The sequence below is a fragment of the Chelonoidis abingdonii genome, chromosome 14 (assembly GCF_003597395.2).
Source record: "Chelonoidis abingdonii isolate Lonesome George chromosome 14, CheloAbing_2.0, whole genome shotgun sequence".
In the NCBI taxonomy this organism is placed as follows: Eukaryota; Metazoa; Chordata; order Testudines; family Testudinidae; genus Chelonoidis; species Chelonoidis abingdonii.
Window position 1 is genome coordinate 20,082,634 of NC_133782.1, and position 18,308 is coordinate 20,100,941.

General features: G+C 48.0%; 1 long non-coding RNA gene across 1 annotated transcript; it reads right to left on the reverse strand.

The window, feature by feature from the left end:
• Positions 1-6,454: 6,454 nt before the first annotated feature.
• LOC142047774 (uncharacterized) lies at positions 6,455-18,147 on the reverse strand. The gene is made up of 4 exons (XR_012657027.1): positions 18,052-18,147; positions 14,467-14,634; positions 7,369-7,600; positions 6,455-6,930 (listed from the first exon to the last, which is right to left on the reverse strand). It is a non-coding gene; the product is annotated as an uncharacterized LOC142047774 (long non-coding RNA).
• Positions 18,148-18,308: the final 161 nt, after the last annotated feature.

Consider the following 18,308-nt stretch of genomic DNA (forward strand, 5'->3'; position numbering starts at 1 on the left):
ACCGGCAAGGGAAATACTCCACTTCCCTTCCCCCTCCTCTCTCCCACCCAGACTTATGTTTCCTCTCTGGATAACGAGAGTATTGATGCAATCTCTTTACATCACAGATACCAAGAAGCATGTCTAACCTTTTTATTTCATCAAGAGACAAACGCCCAAACTACAAGGGAACAGAAAATGATTTTATCTCCTTCTTTCCCCTTCCGCACCAATTCTCATGGTGCTTGCATAGCTTATCCTACGTAGATCTACACAAAGAGAATTCCCTCCTTGTTCCTTAGCTTAAACCAGAGAGAAACTCAAACAAGTTTTAAAAAGAAAACTTTATATAAAAAAAGAAAGAAAAAAGAACATCACAATTCTCTGTATCAAGATGACAATGATACAGGGATCAATTGCTTAAAAGAAAAAAAATGAATAAACAGTCCTGATTCAAAAAAGATATCCAATTGAAACATTCCAGCAAGCTACAACAATGTAAATACAACCAAACAACAATAAAAGCCTATATTGTTTTTTCTACCGTGTACTTACAATTTTGGAAATAGAAGATTAGAAGATAGAGAACCTTCGCAGCTGAGAACAGACCAACAGACACAGACCCAAGACAAAGAAGACCCACAAATTCCCTCCCTTAAGCTTTTAAAAAATCCGGTTTCCTGATTGGTCCTCTTGTCAGGTGTTTGGTTCCCTTTGTTAACCCTTTACAGGTAAAAGAAACATTAACCCTTAGCTATCTATTTATGACAGCTCACCCTTCCAGGGCTGTGGAGTATCCATCACCCTGTGTCTGGCTGGCAATGCTGGCCAGTTGGAGGGCAAGGGGGCCAAGACACTGTCTCTTCCTGCCCTCTTTGTGGTGGCCAACATTTCTAGGGGCACTAATCAGCAGCAGGCCCTGCATGCTGGGGAACAGACTGCAGTTGTACCTGGTCTCTGCACTGCAATATGGAGGGTGCAGGCTCTCTGAATCCTCCCCGACTTGGTAAGCAAGAGCAGAATGGCACTATTGTAGAGGGCACTGTGGTGCCAGCTGTGTTGTGTTGCGCTAGAATACAAAATAATCCTAGCCAAACAGTCCATTTGCTTTTAATTAGGCCCTAGACCCGAGCAAAGCAGCTGCCTATCCTCATGTTCCTGAAGGCAATGTGGATTTTCCCTAAGGGATGGGAGGGGAGAGATCAGTTTTTAGCTCTCAAGCTGCCTCCCTCCCGCTCCACAAGAGTGGGTCACCCTGCCTCACAGTTAGCACAACAGCTGAGACAGAACTCCAAGGCAAATACCTTTCACAAATCATTGTGCATAGTTTGCATTCTGGGCCATTTTATGGGCATTTCAGCTCCTCGTATTGATCAGGGCTGGAGCCGAAGTAATTATGTTCATCAGAAATAATTTCCAGGGATTAGTCATATTTGGGTGAGTGCCCACCTCCTCCCCAACCCCCTGATACAGGGAGTTCTTTTTGCTCTCCGGTACATATTTTCCAGGCGACATCGTTGCTTTCATAACCGTATGGAGACGGAGAGGTTTGTTTTTCTCTACTGGATCACACACACACACACCGAGGTTTCAGTCGTGTCTTTATTGACTTGGCTTAGGATGCTGACAAGAGGAGCAGCTTGAGCTGGTTTATAGGATCTCTATGTGTGAGAGACGCCTCCAAATGTCTCCAGCACGGATGGTGGTGGACAGAGTGGATGGAGCCATGGCTGCAACATCCCCAGCTGCAGGATTCTAATCCTGTAGGTTGCCACTGGAAATTGTTCTGCAGATGGGGAGTTTGTAGAGAAAGCCTGGCTCTTGCTCTGCCAGCACCTGCAGTGTAAGAAGCTAGTCCCCATGTTCAGGCAAAAAGCTGAACTCCCATCTGAAGCACTGCAGCGCACTGAGGGCTGTGGCTGTTCAACAGAAGCAGGTGTCACAGCTGAGCTCCAGGGCAACCCACCTCTGTTTGGCTGCAGTTTGTTCTCTTTGAATATTGGGTGTGAATCAAGTGTTAATGAAAGATGCTGAACTGATGGCTCTGGAGACTGAAGTCCTCCACTCAATCCCAGATCAGGCCCTGGGGCTTCCCCATGTAGACCTGCTAATTTGCCTCATGCCTGATCCAGCAGGGCTCCTCTCTATGGATGAGAAGAGAATTCAGTCTCACCAAACAAGGATGTCAACAAGTGCTAGCTGCAATGGTAGTTATTTGGCACAGGGACACCTTTTGCTTGGAAATGGACTCCTTCTCATCGTCATCCAAAGGGCCGTGGCCTCCGTGCAGATGGAGCACTGGTTGGATTGGTCTCCATCTAGGTCCTTAAGACGGTATGGCTGGATGTTCTATGTCAATCACTGCCAGTCTTAGCATGACTGTTGATCACATGGTCACCAGTGGTGCAATCGCTGCCATGTAACAGCATACCTTGGTAAATGCGCTTTGTGCTTCGTTGGTCTTCCATCCTAATAGAATGTCCATACTGTGACACTCTTAACCTAAGCGCCCAGTCTGGCAAAGGCCTAGGTGTCAGCTGTGATCTGACAAACTCACAGCTGGAAGCCAGACCAGCTCACTTGGGTGGCAGTATAGTTCAAAGTAGATGTTAAAATGTATAAGAATGTGTTTACTGTTTAAACTTCATGAAGACTTGGAGGATGTTACATGCATTGTTTTCACTTATCTGTACCCTGTTATAATGGAACAGCAAACACCTGTATTGTGCATACCCCTGTAACTAAGCAACCCATCAAACGAGAAAGAAGCCTCGTAGAATGGAAATGAAAACTTTAACAGGAAAGTGCTAATTCCTGGAAAGCAAATGGTTATTGTGTGTGAGATCAAACATCAAAGGCTTTGTTAAGTGCATGAAGAAGGGCCCTGCATGGGGACTGTTGCTGACAGCTTGGTTTCTGTGAGAAGAAGCTATAAATATGGACACAAGATAAAATTCTGCATCTCTGCACGGTTTGGATTCTAACAGAGCACTGCTGGAGATTCACCTGTACATATACTTTGATTTGCTTTAGCCTCTCAACAACTCTCATTCCTTTTTCTTAGCTAATAAATCTTTAGTTAGTTCACTTTAGAATTGGCTACCAGTGTTATCTTCGTGAGATCTAGGAAGCTAATTGACCTGGGTGAGTGAATAGTCTCTTGGAACTGAGTGTAACCTGAATATTTTGTGATTTGTGTGTGTAAGAGACATTTATCACATAGTCCAGTTTGCCTGGGTGGCAAGATAGTCTGCAGTGTCTAAGGGGACTGTCTGAGACTTCATTATGAGACTACTGTTGTACTTTGAGAGTTCACCTGTGGTACTGGGTTAGTGAAATCTAATTATAGAATGTACTCCCAGTTGGGGTGTCTGGCCTGCGGGAGGCACTCACAGTCATGAGCCACTCCAGACAGCGTGACATACACCAAGCAACCTGGTGAAACTAGACCATTGCCGATGAAGGCGGTTGCTGCCACAGCTACAACTACCCAGATGGCTGATCTTGTCCTTGGAAACAGACTAAGGCCATGTCTACACTACTGGCTAAATCACGATTGCTGCCATCCATACAGCAGTGTCAGTTTAGCAGGTCTGGTGAAGACACACTAAGTCAATGGGACAGTGCTCTCCCGTCGACGTCTGTACTCCACCTCCACGAGAGGCAGAAGCATGCTCCCACTGGCATACAGCCTTGTCTACACTGCACTAAGTCATCCTAAATTATGTTGGCTTCAGTTATGTAACTTACATAACTGAACTAGCATAACTTAGATTGACCAACAGCGTTAGTGTAAACCAGCTCTAGGACCCACCAATTCATTTACATGAGCGCCGCCAAACAGCCATCAGATAACAGAGCTCTCACTCCCTATGAAGCTAGGTTAGATTACAGAGGAAGATGCTCCACCTCCTATTCCCTCTCCCTTAGGCCACATAGCCCCCACATAGCTGGGTTCTCCTTTTAAACACAGGTTTGTGGAAAGGCACATTCAGCTCAGTGGCTATTTGCTGAAGAAGAGACCAAGCAGCAGAAGTACCATGTGGTCCCTATTCTCCTAAAGTTTTTGCAGTAAAATGTCACTCCCCCATCCCACCAAATCTCTTTTCTCTTTGAGGTCTGTCTTGCCATCCATCAGGAAAAACAGTAGCACTCAGAGGGACCACTCTGCAATCTTCCCTTCAGGCTTGCACTGGATGGATAAAACAACAAGTGGGAACTTGGAATGAGCCCAGGAGGCAGAAAGCAGCAATCGCATGAGCTTGGAGAGCCTCATTCTCCTGAGCTAGCCCAAGAACAATAATGCTTCTGCAGCTGGAGCCAAGGACAGGAATAAAATCTCTTCCTCAAGTGGCTGACTTTCCAACACCACTCCATACATATCGCTTGTTCTCCTCTTTCCCTTTCCTGCCCCTACTCTGAAAAGTCCCCTGTCACAGTGTCCTGCCAGGGACAGCTGCCTGCGCTTTCCCCAGAATACACAAATGCAACTGTGCAATCCGGATCTGACTTTATATGTCACTTTCTTTTCAACATCTCCACTAGGTGGAGTACCACATCAGGAGCTAGGGTCGCAATCTGCAAGGAGGTAACTGGATTGATTCACCTTTGTCAACTGAGGCTATGTCTACACTACAAAATTAAGTCAATTTTATAGAAGTTGATTTTATACAGTCGATTGCGTATGTCCCCACTCAGTGCATTAAGTCAGCGGAGTGCATCCTCACTACCGTGGCTAGCATCAACTTACAGAGCGGTGCACTGTGGGTATCTATCCCACAGTTCCCGCAGTCTCTGCTGCCCATTGGAATTCTGGGTTAAGCTCCCAATGCCTGATGGGGCAAAAACATTGTCATGGGTGGTTTGGGGTACATGTCATCAGTTACCCCTCCCTCAGTGAAAGCAACAGCAGACAATCGTTTTGTGCCTTTTTTCCTGCATTACTCATGCAGACGCCATACCACGGCAAGCATGGAGCCTGCTCAGCTCACCATCACCACTGCTGTTGTGAGCATTGTAAACACCTCGCACATTATCCTGGAGGATACGCAGAACCGGGCTAAGAGACACCAGCATGAGGAGGATTTTGATGAGGACATGGACACAGACGTTCCTGAAAGCACGGGCTGTGGCAATTGGGACATCATGGTGTCAGTGGGGCTGGTTGATACAGTGGAATGCCAATTCTGGGCCAGGCAAACAAGCACAGACTCGTGAGACCGCATAGTGTTGGAGGTATGGGATGATCCACATGGCTGTGAAACTTTTGCATGCATAAGGCCACTTTCCTGGAACTCTGTGAGTTGCTTTCCCCCACCCTGAAGCGCAGGAATACCAAGATGAAAGCTGCCCTGACAGTTGAGAAGCGAGTGGCGATAGCCCTGTGGAAGCTTGCCATGCCTCTGACTGCTACAGGTCAGTCGGGAATCAATTTGGAGTGGGCAAATCTACTGTGGGGGACTGCTGTGATTCAAGTAGCCAATGCAATCACTGACCTTCTGCTATCAAGGGTAGTGACTCTGGGAAATGTGCAGGTCATAGTGGATGGCTTTGCTGCAATGGGGTTCCCTAACTGTGGTGGGTGTGCAATAGATGGAAATGCATATTCCTATCTTGGCACTGGACCACCTTGCCAACCAGTACATAAACCGCAAGGGGTACTTCTCAATGGTGCTGCAAGCACTGGTGGATCACAAGGGACATTTCACTGACATCAACGTGGGATGGCCAGGAAAGGTGCATGACGCTCGCATCTTTAGGAACTCTGGGCTGTTCAGAAGCAGCTGCAAGAAGGGACTTACTTCCCAGACCAGAAAATTACTGTTGGGATGTTGAAATGCCAATAGTTATCCTTGGAGACCCAGCCTACCCCTTGCTCCCATGGCTCATGAAGCCATACAGGCAGCCTGGACAGTAGTAAGGAGCAGTTCAACTATAGGCTGAGCAAGTGCAGAATGGTGGTAGAATGTGCCTTTGGATGTTTAAAAGCTCACTGGCACTGTTTGCTGACTAGGTTAGACCTCAGCGCAACCAATATTCCCATTGTTATTGCTGCTTGCTGTGTGCTCCATAAATATCTGTGAGAGTAAGGGGGAGATGTTTATGGCGGGGTGGGAGGTTGAGGCAAATTGCCTGGCAGCCAATTTTGAACAGCCAGACACCAGGGCATTAGAAGAGCACAGCTAGGCACACTGCTGCACATCAGAGAGGCTTTGAAAACCAGTTTCATGACTGGCCAGGCTACAGTGTGACAGTTGTGTGTGTTTCTCCTTGATGCAAACCCACCCCCTTGTTGATTTTAATTCCCTGTAAGCCAACCACCCTCCCTCCCTTCATCACAGCTGGCAAAGGAAATAAAGTCACTATTGTTTTGAAACCATGCATTCTTTCTTTCTATTAATTAAAAAAAAGTGAGATAACTGACAAGGTAGCCCGGGGTGGGGTAGGGGGAGGGGAGGAGAGAAGGACAAGGCCACATTGTTTATTGTAGCCATACTAAAAATCAAACTGTTTGAATGACAGCCTTCTGTTGCTTGGACCATCCTCTAGAGTGGAGTGGCTGGGTGCCCAGAGGCTCCCCCCACCCCCACGTTCTTGGGCATCTGGGTGAGGCGGATACAGAACCTGGGGAAGAGGGCATGCAGCTATACAGTGGATGCAGTGGGGGTCTGTGCTCTTGTTAGCTTTCCTGAAGCTCCAACAGACACTTCATCATGTCTGTTTGCTCCCCCATTAGCCTCAGCATCGAGTTCTGCCTCTGCTTTTCGCACTCACTTAATTCTTTCCCGGCCTCTGCCACTGAATGCCTCTATCCATTAAGCTGTGCCTTATCAGTGCATTAGGACTGCATGAGCTCGGAAAACATGTCATTGCGAGTGCGTTTTTTTCACCTTCTAATCTGCAATAACCTCAGAGACAGAGATGATAGGGGGAGCATAGAAACATTTGCACCTGGGGGGAGATAAAAAGGGAGAGTAAAATTTAAGATGATACATTTCTGAGAACAAAAGGGAGACTCTTTCACAGTGAATCAAGCAATTCACAGCAGATCTTGTGCTTTAGGTACAAGATCACATTTTGCCTTTTATATTGAGCGCCTGCCCGTATGGTGACACATCACACATGGCTGGGCAACAGAATTCAGTTTCTAGGCAGCTATGGTAACGTGGCTAAATTCGACCTAACCCTGTAGTGCAGACCAGGCCTAAGACCTCTTTGATTACTTGTTTGTGTTCCAGGCCCTGCTGATGGCTGCTAACCCAATGGGCTGGCTTAGCTCTGAATTACATTGAGAATGTTAGGCTAGCTCCTGAACATAATGCAAACAGCCAAAAAAAAAAAAAAAAAGCCCAAAGCTCTTTACCATGTAGGCATCTGGAGTGCACCTACCTCTGGGATGGGACACTGCAGCTGTTTAACAGCCTACAGTAATGCAACATGCTAGATTATGACAGGAAGTGAAGAAAATATCCTATGTAGCTGCAACTATCGGGAGAATCGCAGCAGGCAGAAGGAATGGCAATTTGATCAGGAGACCTCAGTTAACAATGCAAGTCCTGCGAAAGTTACCATAGGCTCTTCTGTCACCACACAAGGCCAGGACCGTGGTTTTATATCTCAGCTGAAAGACAAAACATATATTAAGATTTTTTTAAGGCGCTTACGTTTAATCCTGTTTGGTAATAAAAATAAATTCTCAGAGGACTGTAGTGTTTGAAATGTGAAGATTCTTGACATTGCTTACCAAACAATAGTGAAAAAGCCTCCTCTGACTGAAGTCTACAGGCACAAAAGCTTTGTTATACAAATTCCTGTTCTTTGGAATATGTGAATATTGAATTTATGGTGACAATTATAATTATCTTTGTCTGGCCTCTAGCAAAAATCACACAGAATTACTGCCAGGATGAAATATTTACTCAAAACGTTTTTATTATCCTTTCACAATGGTTGATATATGGTTGGCTACACTGTAGCAGTAATAACAATAACCCCCCTGGGTCTGAATTATGAAATTTCTCCATGCATTTGGCTAAGCAAACTACTTTTTCAGTTTGCATTATTGAATTTTTTTCCCCAGTACAATCTCTTGGCTTCTCCTCTCTGGACATTTTAGAATTTGACAACAGACAATTGGAGTACGGGTACAGAGAGCCATTTTAAATATTTTTTTAATGGTGTTAGTTTAGTGCCCCGGACAGATGATGAACAGACAGCGCTGAGAAAAAAAATCCCTTTTCCACGGAATAGGGAGAGTATGAGCACTGGCAGGGCAAGCTAACCCTTCACTGTCCCACCTACGTGCCTCAAACCTGACCTGCCGGGACCATCTTTGGGTAATTCATTGTCATTGCTCACTTACTTCTCAGCCTCTGCTAACATAGAGGGGGTCAGTTGGTCCCAGATGAGATTGTGGTTTTATGATGTGGTCGCCTGACCATTAGAAACTGGACTAAGGCCTACATTCTTTTCTCACAAGTCATTTGAACAGCCACCAGATGGTAAATACTTTCAGTCTCTATTAGTTTGGGCCTGGATTTGAATCAGTGAACCAAAGGTAAAAGACTCCACATCCCATTCCCAAGCCCCTGCACTAGCCAGTTCTCCAACCTCAGACTTTATTTTTTAAGTGATGGTGAAAGACCTGGAAGAAGCAGAGTAAAGTTTCCAGCCTTGAGTGGAGATGCCTGTTATCGTGGCTAGTCTTTGCAATGCAAAATAGAACAGGATGGCCAAAGTGAACACTTGGAGCTACAGGACATAACAGCTCTAAACAAATGAAAGGTATTAGGGGAAAATGGGCTATACTGTATTAATCACAGATGTATGTGATTTCAGTTGAGTACAATGCACTGAAAATATATGTGATGTTATCAACCGTGGTATGTTAAATGGCTTTGATGTGAAGAATAGCTGCATGAAATGTAAATTCATTGTGTCCGTTTCTTCATTTCTATAGCAACTGCAAAACCTGCCAATGTGTTTCAAAGAAGTTTTATTCAGATCTTTGTATCAACTATTTTCTTGCACAACTGACTACAAGAAGAGGCGCCAACTGTTTAATACCATGGAAAGTGCAGAGCATAACATATGGCTTTAATTACAAATGATGAAATCACATGCATGGTACAGAACACGTATGGGTCACCTGCTCCAATGGGGAAATGTTACAAGGACTTTTAAAGCAAACCACCAATCTCCTTGTCCTGTGCTGCTGGAGGTCCCTTTGTGTATCAGAGTCTGAGCATGGTCCATGTCATTCTCATGGGGATGAAGATCCTCCTCATTCTTTCCCTTAGATCCTTTATTCAGATGCCTCTGATGGTCCAAGCTCCAGTTGCAGGCAGCAAGAGAACACTCAGCTTTACCCAAGGTTACCATGACTGACAGTCTAGGAATCAGACAGAGTGTGTCACTCATGAGAAATGCTATATTTTCACTTGTCTATGAAGACATCTCAAGGCCACCCCCAATCAGCAGGGGCAGAGTCAGCATGGTACTGGTACAGGTACTGGAAGCAGTTCGGCCGGGGTGGTTTAGCCATCAGCAGAAAATATTTTTACCCATGAAAAACAAATTTTTCCTTCCTAAGTCTGTAGTTGCATGTCCCACTGGAAGTGAAGTGGGAGGCTGGGTTGGAATGCAGGCTTGTCCCATTCACGCACTAGGAGTCCGCTTCCGCAACTCAGGACAATCTTTTAGTGCTTAGGAAAAACTGACTGCCCTTTGCAAGGCCAGGAACAGTACTATCTTCTAGTCTACAGGCTGGTGCACCTCCCTAGAGCTGCTAAACAACTAATCCTAGCCCCACCTCCAATAAGCATCACCAGCCAGTTGGACTTCCCCCTTCCATGCACAGGCTGGTAGCATTCAATGCAGTTGTAACAAGAGCCCTGCTTGGATCACCTGTAGGGATTGAAGGCAGGACCTCTGAGGCTGTAAGCATAAGTTACTGCCAGAGGTGAAAGTAAGTTGGTACACCCCAGTACGGCGTATGGCAAGAGCCGGTGCACCGAACCGGGGCGGATTGGCTTCCCCTGGCAGCAAATAAAGGGTCCAGGGCTCAGGCAGCTGCTACCGCCCCAGCCCTTAAAATAGCTGCTGAAGCCCCGCTGATGCTGGTAGCTCCGGGGGAGATTTAAAGGGCCCAGGGCTCCGAGCTGCTGCTACCACAGCCCCAGACCTGGGCCCTTTAAATCCTGATTTAAAACGCCTGGGGATTTAAAGGCCCTGCCTCTTCCAGTAGAGGCTCCGCCTCTTCTTGCCAAGGCCCTGCCCCCTTCTAAGGACTCTGGAGTCCCAGTAAGTCCTTTAAGTTATTTTCACCCCTGGCCACTGCTGTTTGAGCTGAAGGGCTTCATCCATTAGCACAAAGGCTGTAGCAGACTCATAAACCTCTGTAAGTGGTCTAGACAACAGAAAGGCACCTGGTATTAGCATGGGTGACGCAGGTATTTTAGCAAGTTTGCAGCTTACACCCAGGTTCATGATGTAGCCTGTTTTCCCTTTGACTATGCACATTAGATAGTTGCTCTAGTGTGCTACATAGCATCCAGTAACTGGCCAAGTTGTGTAATATGGTCAGCAGCGATGGGCACATATCTTGTTAAAGTGTCTGATCACCCCCCAGCTGCTTCCTACCCAAATCTCCTCCTTCCCCAGTACTTAGCTTCCCCAACATCTTTAGCACGGGAGCAGGCATGATTCAGGTATTCAGTGCCCAGCAACCACTGCAGCCTAAAACAGTGAAATAATCAGACATTAAAGATGCTATGAAGAACCTCAGTCAAACCTCTCTGCCTGCCAATGTTCTCTTGGTGTTTGGAGTTTCTCATTCCATCTTACTCAGGGACAGGTGCATATCCCACTGAAGGCAAAGCAAAGACCCTCGGCTTCAGTGGGCTTTGGATCAGCTCAAGAGGATTCTGAGCCAGTGTATTAAACTAAAGGCTAGACTAATGTAAGCATGTCTCCAACTGCCTAGCTCCCCCACCCCCTGTGCCGATCGCCTTTCCTTTGCAGGCCTTATTTCTTCAGGCACTTCTCTAGCTGGCTGGACTCTCCATGTGCAGGTGTTGCAGCATGTGGATAAGATCCCCAGAATCAGATACGGAGACATACATCTTTATGGATATTAATAAAATGCTGCCTCCCTTCATTCTTTGGTTTCGTTAGGTAATTCCTGTGCTAATGAGTGGTGCCAGGCTGATGGTGCTGGACTCAGATTTAGACTCAGAACAGTTACAACACACAGCAGGGAGTAATGGCAGTGCAGGCTTTCCCTACCTGCCCAGTTTCTCTCAGCCCAACCCTGGAGAAGCCTCCTGTGTATGCTTATGGGGAGTTCAGTTTCCATGGATCATTTCTTGCTTGGCCTCTCTGTGAGCGCCAGTGATGAAGAGACACCTGTTGCACTGACACTCTCTCTGTAGAAGATTCTGGATTTTTAAAAATCGTTTTCATTTTTGGGAGGAAATGACTTAGCTGGACCCCTACATTCCTGCCCTTCACACTCCACTCTGATCACAGGGGGATTGCCTCCAAGAGAGAAAACAGGACACCAAGTGCTAATCCTGGGCTACCAGTATATTTCTCCTACTTTTCAGTGCACCTGGAAAGGGGGCACAGTGTTTTGGAGGATCATTCATCATGGTCTCCTAGGTAATCAGTGACATGCTTCCCTCACAGAAGCGGGTGGCTCTCCCAGGGCTATAGCAGGGCTGGAGTTGGTCCTTAGCGTGTGCTCCTTGGGACCCTGTGATGCCATTGTACACACTGCAGGAATCTCATTTCCTTTCATCTGAGCCTTTCGTTCTCACCGACAATCCCCTCTAATAATCTTTTGAGCAGGAACCATTGGCACCCACTCCATGGGTGCTCTGGGACTGCAGCACCCATAGAAAAAAAGGAGTGGGTGCTCAGCACCCACCAGACACCCGCCGATCCACTGCTTGATGGCAGGCAGGAGGCACTGGGGGAGGGAATAGAGGTGGGACAGGGCGTCGGGGATGGGGCGGGGTGGGAAGAGGTGGAGCGAGGGTTGGGTCTTGGGGAAAGGGGCAGAGCAGGGGCGGGGCCTCAGGATGGAGCAACGGAAAGAAGAAAGTCAGCACCTGTGGCAGGAACCCACCACAGATCAGGGCCAGACGAGCAGAAACCTGCCAGGCCAGTAGATGTGGTGCTGTCTCATCGTGATCCTCTGGCAACACAAAACATCTCCTGTGGGGAATGTCTGACAGTCTTGCAAAGCATGGGCAAATGCAGCCTATGCCTGCTGCTGGGGCGCACGTGGGAGAAAACACCAGCAGGTGCTAGGGGTGGGGCAGGGGGCTGGAGACAGAATGGCATGCCAGGGGGGTTGCAGAGTTGTCAGAGGGGAAAGTACTGAGACTACTGATCGGGGATGTGGGGAGAGTGCAAGGGATGGGGGCGAGCCCAGGAGTTCACCCAGGTGCTGATATGGAGGAGTGGGAAGGCGACAGGAGAGGAGGGTTGAAGTAAACTGGGTCAAAGGGAAAATGGCATCATCCTCGAGAGGGAAAGGCAAGAAACTTCAAAGCCAGATGCACCCACCCTGTTATGTGCTGATCTGATCTGACCAGGCTCACAGAGCAGAAAGTGATGGGAACTGCTTAGAAAGACACGCACCTTTTACACTAACTCTGTCCACTCCACACTTCCCCATGGGTCTGAGGAGAGGAAGGCAGGCTGCATGCTTGCTCCCCCTGACATTCCCCCGGCACAATGGCACCAGGCAGATGGCAGCCTCTGCATCACCCGTGTGGCTGGAGGGACCCTTCTGCAGAGCTGAACGTAGAGCAGTGAGTCCTCCTCTGAGTTTCACCGGGAGCCAATCTGACACCCTGTCTCCACCAGCTCACCCTCCCCCTCACTAACACCTTGGGTGGAAGTTAATGACATGTATCCCACTCCCTCTGCCAGCTCATAAGCAACCCAGCCAGTGCGGCAGCCTCCGTAAGGACCAGAGCCAGTGAGGTTGTGGGGAAGAAGCCCAGTCCCTGGATGGGTTCCCTCCGAGCAGCCAGGAAATCTAATGAGGTTGGAGTGGATCCCTCTGCGGATACTTGTTCAGTAAACAGCCTTGATAAAATCCTAAGTATGGGCAGTTGGCTGCGCTTGGATTTGTGGTTTTGGCCTCCTTCATCCCTTGCTATTTTCTTTAACGCTGCAACTTCCTCTCGCTGCCTGAGCTCACCTGGGTTCCTAGTGATGTCACTTGTTATGGCAATTTCAAACTCTCCCTACTCCTTGAAGGGCTCTCTTCACAAGTTACTTTGTGACCCAGCTCAGAGAGAAAGCTGAGCCTGCAGGGGAGACTGCCATCCACTGGGCATTATTTCCCTATACCCACCAGCGACAGATGACCCAGGAGCCTCACAAGCAGGGTTTGCAGTTCAGCTCACTGTATATGTTGTTAGTCTTGACAGGGAGATGATCATAAAGAGGACAGAAGACACTGTGTCTTGGAGTCAGGCATTCACCAGTGAACATGTCTTGACTGTGAGTGCTAGGCATGGTGAGGTGCGGTCACGTGGCTAGCGCAGGGGGCCTGGGAACCAGAACTCTTATTCCAGGTTCTGCTAGTATCAATGATTTATATTGCTGTAGCAAGAACCAGACCTGACCCCCTCAGGCGTACTAGAGAAGCCAGGCATAGAACTGAGAAAGTAAGCTTTATTATCCTCATCTAACTGAGGTTAAGTGACTTGCCTGCAGTTACACCAAGAGTCTGTTGCAGAGCCAGGAACTGAACCTAGCTCTCAGGAGCCCCAGTTCCCTGCCTAAACCACAAGCCCTACCACACTGCCAGGTCTCCCACTCATTCAGCCAAGCCCCATTGCTTGTCTTTGCCCCCCTTCCTCCCTCTGTAGCAACAACACCCTACCCCAGGCAGGTAGCAATGATCACTAACATCCAGAATGTGCGCTGGGGTGCTTGGCTCACAGGCCTGTATTACTGCCAGCAGCTCGCCTGTGCACAGTACAGCTATTTCCTCATTAACAGCAATACATGGAACATGGGCTGACTTTTATGAGGTGGGACACACTTGATCCAGGAGAGGATCATAAATCTACCACAGACAAGGGCAGGCTCCCCCTCCTTCCGTTGGCACCATAGTGAGTCTACACTCTGTGGCACAGTGAAGATGAGTGGAGGGGGAGCTTCACTGGCTCCTCAGCCTTTTCCATGTCTCTCTGCTCTAGCATACCATGGCAGGAGCACTCTTTTGCCCTGTCAGAAATCCAGAGGCTTTGTGCAGACTGCTAATTGATTTATTGTAAGGAGTTGCTCTTGAAGCTGCTAATTGAAGAGAGGTACTGCAGAGATCGCATCTCCATTAACGCAGCTACAACTTAATTTCTCCATTGCAGCTGGACTTGTTGCCACTTATCAGCCTCCCCAATAATGAACAGAGAGATGGGAATAATTAATTAACTCACTGCACCTGAGCCAGGAGCAGACAACCTTTCGGCAACTTTCAGGGAGTAATTGATGTGGGGTCCTCCTTCCACTGCCATTTCCAGCTGCCTGCCTGGGGCCCTGTGATGCTCAGTGTAGAGTAGCTTCCAGCCCACAGCAAGTTGTTTTCCTGGAAGCTTTTGAGGCTTCACCAGAACTGCTCCCTCCAGATAGCTAGAAACAGGAGACAAGGTGGAACGCTGGCTTGACTTGGCTAAAGCCTTTTTACTGCAAGCTTCTACTGAAGGGTGCTAATGGAGCAGCATCCTTGCTCCACCAATGAACCCGGCTGCTTGTAAGGAGATAAAGAATAACTGGAACAAGTGCAGCCTAAGCCTCTACTGGACACTGTGTGGTCTTCAACCTAGCCTGCCCAGTTCATTTGAAAAATGTGTCTCTGAGTGATAACGGATTTGAGAAAGAGACTCTGATTGTCTGACACATCCTCTCCCGAAGTGGAGAGACTATCGGTTTTGCCCAGAATAATGGGAATTCCTGCCCTCTGTACCATTTTACAGCAGCCTTTGGGAGGTGGGTTCATATCTGCACAGAGGACAAGGTCTCATTAACACACTGCTTACAGTTATTGCTTTGCTGAGCTAGAACCTTGGACTACCACAGACAGCTGGGTAATAAGGAGGTGGAGACTCAAGCTGGTAACTGAAAATGTCTAAATCTTTTCTTGATCCACTCGCTCCATTCCTGCTGTAAGTTTTAAAGAACAGATATGTTCCTGGTGGCGTTTGTTTGTGTATTCTTTGTAGCATCTGCTTTCAAGTACCAAGGAATGCAGAAGGCTTCTATGGCAAAGAGAGAGGAACAGAGATCTAGGACTGACGTTACAGTGACAAAAGTTTCTTTTATTTTTCTCTTCCCTTTCAGGCAATCTCAGTGACACAATGGCTTTGACAGTTTGCATCCAGGAAAATAAAGAACAATGTCTTTTTCGTGCTAATTGTCATTTTAGTCCTCTACTTCGCTTTAGAGTAAACACTGATCCAAAGACATACAAATAAAGGTTCCAGTGGTTCCCATCAGGCGCAGAGCTAGGGGGATCTAACCAGCTCCATAACATGACAGGAATACAGGGCATACCTAGAAGTAGTTAACACCTGCAGCCCACGCTGGAATTAGAGTCACAGAGCTGGAGGCCAGAAAGGACAGCCAGATCATCCAGTCTGTGTATCACAGGACCCCAACACCACCCAGCACCTGCCCACTAAACCCAACAACCAAAATATCACAGTCCTCAGAAGAATAGGAGGAACCAAGAGGCACTAATGTCCGATGCCTGTCCTGGCAAGTGACCCCATCCCATACTGCAGAGGAAACCGAAAATCCCCCAAACTCACTGCCAGTCTGATCTGGGGGGAAATTCCTTCCCAGCCCCATATACGGTGGTCGGTTAGACCAGTGGTCTCCAAAGTGGGGTGCGCACACCCCAGGGGGTGCACAAGATGATCCATTGGGGGGTGCGACGGGAGGAACGTCACCGGAGGGAAAAAAAGAGAAAGGGGCGGCCGGAGGACGGAGGGAGCAAGCGAGCGGGGAAGTTGCCCCCCCCATCCCCAGCCAGGCAGGGCCACCCGGAGCGTAGGGGCTTTAGGGGCTGCAGGGCCCTGGGCTAAGGGGTCCCCGGGGCCCCGGCCTGCAGCTCTATAGCCCCTTTCGGAATGTGGCTCTGAGTCCTCTGGCCCCTGGAGGAGCAGGAGCAGCCGTGCAGCCAGCGTCGGGAAAGAAGTGGCGCTTTCCCCTTCGAAGCTGGCTGGAGAGAAGCAGAGCTTTGAAAGGGAAAATGCTACTTCTCTCCAGCAGCTGGCTGCACAGCTGCCCCTGCTCCTCCTGAGTCCTCCAGCCTGTACTCGCAGGGCCGCATTCTGAAAGGGGCTTCAGAGCTGCAGCCAGGGCCCCAGGGCCCCCTTAGCCCAAGGCCCTGCAAACCCTAAAGCCCCTGCGCTCCGGGTGGCCCTGCCTGGCGGGGAGGGGCAGCTCCCAGAATCGGGGCCATGGGGGCGGTGCCACGCCCACAGAGCCACCTGCACACCCCCTGCACCAAACAGGAGCTGCCCCAGGTGAGTGCTCTGCACCTCCTGCCTGCCCCAGCCCTGAGCCTCCTCCCGCACCCCACCCTGAGCACCCTCTTGCACCCTAACACCCTCCCAGACCCCGCACCCCACCCTGAGTGCCCTCCAGCACCCTAAACCTAATGCAGACCTTCGAATTGCTGTATCACAAAGTGTTAAACCAAGATTTTCAGAAATAATGAAGCATATTCAATCACATTGCTCTCACTAAAAATATTATTAATAATGATTTTTTGTGAGAGCAAAGAGGGGTTTTGTGTCATTAATAAAATAAAAATATTTTTAAAATATTGTTTTTCATCTTTATCTCACCCTTTTTTAATTTCTAGTTTTTGTGTATGTTTTATAATGTACATAATATATTAGTACAGTAGGACGTGTATACAATTTATACGTAAATATACACATATTGCGGGGGTGCATGCTCAAAAAATTTTTACTGATGGGATGAGCGATCACAAAGGTTTGGACACCACTGGGTTAGACTCTGAGCACGTGAGCAAGAACCAGCCAGCCAGCATTTGAGAGAGAGATTTTTTGTACCATCTCAGAGCACCGGCCCACCCCATCCAGTGTCCCATCTCCAGCTGTGGCCATCTGTGGTGCTTCAGAGGAAGGAGACAACAAAACCAAACAAAACCAAACCCCAGAATACAATGGGGGGGAGGAGGGGAATCCTTTCTTAACCCTGCTGTACCAGTGTTCCTCAATCAAAGGTAGGATACAGACCTTAGGAGATGTCCCCTACTAGCAGTCGTGTCAGACTGAGAGCAATGTATGACCCCTGAATGGTCCTCAGTGGGGTCAATGGGGCAGTAGTGGAACTATGTGGTTAGAGCAACAGGGACTCGGTGTCATGATGTATCTATGGCTGGTTGCCTTAATCCAGCCCTGGTACTGTGCCCTCCCCTTTGGATTGTGGAGAAAATGCCATCATGCAAGGTCCTGTTAGAGGTGGCAAAAGGGAACACAGTACCTCCCTCCCCCAGTGTTGCCAAATCTCATGATTTTATCCCAAGTTTTGAGATAGCTGGTATTTTTCTTAAAACCCCACTTCCTGGACTCATGAATTTCAGCTTTCTTTCTTTTTTCTTTTCTTTTTTCTAAGTAAGTTTCTAGCTCTTATGGTTCTGGAGAAAACCTTGAGACTATGACCCCTGCCTCCCAAATGCTTTAACATCAGAAGGCAAATAAAAAGCACCCAAAACTTTGGCTTAAAAATCTCATGATTGTTTAAGGCCTGCCTCATTATTTTTCAACACTAGGGACTGTCAATACTACTGTGAGGGCCAGATTTTAGTCCCTCAGCTGCCCCTTGTACCTTCCCTTTGCAGACACAAACACCCCTGCATGCAGTAAAAACTGAACACACCCTTTAAATATTCTGTCTCAGCAACAGAAGCTCCATGCAACAGCGTAGTGAGCCACTGCAACAAACCAGTTCTCCAGTTTAATGCAACACCTGGACTTAGAGGAGATAAACCTGAAATTAGTGAGAGAATCTCACCTTGCAAACTGTGTGTCCTCAGTTTCTGGGAGCCTAAAGCAACTCACTGAACTTCCATAGTGAGTGAGGTATTTAACCCTGAGATAGCTGTACTGCATGAGTAACCACACAGCACCCTAACCCTCTCCACTTTCAAAGTCCTCTCCTAGCATGTGGGCTCAATGTAAAACTAGGATGGATTCCCTGAGGCAGGCTCCTCTCTGGTTGTTCCAATGTCCTGGTCAGGAGTTTGGAGGGGATGCCAGATTATCTGTGTA